General features: G+C 39.4%; 1 non-coding gene across 1 annotated transcript; it reads right to left on the bottom strand.

Moving 5' to 3' along the window:
* Window positions 1-937: 937 nt before the first annotated feature.
* Window positions 938-1,044, bottom strand: LOC129847640 (U6 spliceosomal RNA). The gene has a single exon (XR_008758448.1). It is a non-coding gene; the product is annotated as a U6 spliceosomal RNA (small nuclear RNA).
* Window positions 1,045-1,322: the final 278 nt, after the last annotated feature.

Raw genomic sequence — 1,322 nt, forward strand, 5'->3', positions numbered from 1 at the left:
GTATTTTTACGAAATGTTTGATGATTAGTAGTTAGGTAAACACGTTGCTCATTGTAATTATTCTAGTCCATTTGTGATGGTGGGTGCAATTGTAAACTATGCCATATACCTGAAATATGCACTTTTTTCTAACAAAACCTATTCCATACCATAAATATGTTATCAGACTGTCATCTAATGAGTTTTTTTGTTGGTTAGGGGCTATAAATATCTTAGTTTAGCCGAATTGGTGATGGCTACTGGTGTTGGTGGACAAATAAAAGATGGTGGATTATGCTAATGTGTTTTTAGGTAATAGATGTACATCTTTACATATTGTGTCTTCCCTGTAAAACATTTTAAAAATCGGAAATGTTGACTGGATTCACAAGATCTGTGTCTTTCATTAGCTGTATTGGACTTTAATGTGTGAAAGTTAAATATTTTAAAAAAATATTTTTTTTGAATTTCGCGGCACTGGTTTTTCAGTGGGGGGGGGGGGGGGTGTGCCGCTAGCGCCACGCTGATCCTAGACAGGTTAAGAGGCCGTTTGAAAATGTGCACATATTTTCCAGTTTTTTCAATATTCACCCTGCAGCCTGAAGAAGTTTTAAACCCTGTCTCTCTCTCCAATTCATTTGTATATATTGAATAAAGTTGGACTCAGAGTGCAACCTTGTCTCACTCGCCAATTCATTTCTAAACTTTGAATAAAGTTGAACTCAGCCTGCAACCGTGCCTAACTCCCCAATTCATTTTCAAAATGTTGAATAAAGTTGGTCTCAGACTGCAACCTTGTCTCACTCCCCAATTCAAAATAAGGAACGCTTCATTCTACTGTAGACCGAGCTTCTCTCAGCCAGCAATTCCCCTCCTCCTTAGACTGAGAAGAATGGGATGGGCAATTTATTCCTCCGGTCAATCTTCTCTGTTTGGTTCCAGTTTCTCGACGTGTGAGGAAAATGAGGAGCGCTTCACGGATTTGCGTGTCATCCTTTCGCAGGGGCCATGCTAATCTTCTCTGTATCGATCCAATTTTAGTATACGTGCTGCCAAAGCGAGCACAATACAAACCTAGGAGAGGCCCTCATATATAGGACACAACCCCTCTGATGGTTCTGGTCATGGTTGGGGTCAAACAGGGTTCAAACTGACCTTCAGACCCTCAAAAACCACCCCTAGAATATTGCTGTGATGTTTAAACTTTATTTGTCGATGTAGAACTTGAAATAGAATTGACTTTTGATTTTTTAAAGAATGATCTCAGACTAAAATGTAGTTTAAAAACGAAGCCTTTTATGATTCACAGGGCTCTTGGTCTCTAACCCCTCACCTGCTGCTTT

This window comes from Salvelinus fontinalis, unplaced genomic scaffold, assembly GCF_029448725.1.
Source record: "Salvelinus fontinalis isolate EN_2023a unplaced genomic scaffold, ASM2944872v1 scaffold_0907, whole genome shotgun sequence".
In the NCBI taxonomy this organism is placed as follows: domain Eukaryota; kingdom Metazoa; phylum Chordata; class Actinopteri; order Salmoniformes; family Salmonidae; genus Salvelinus; species Salvelinus fontinalis.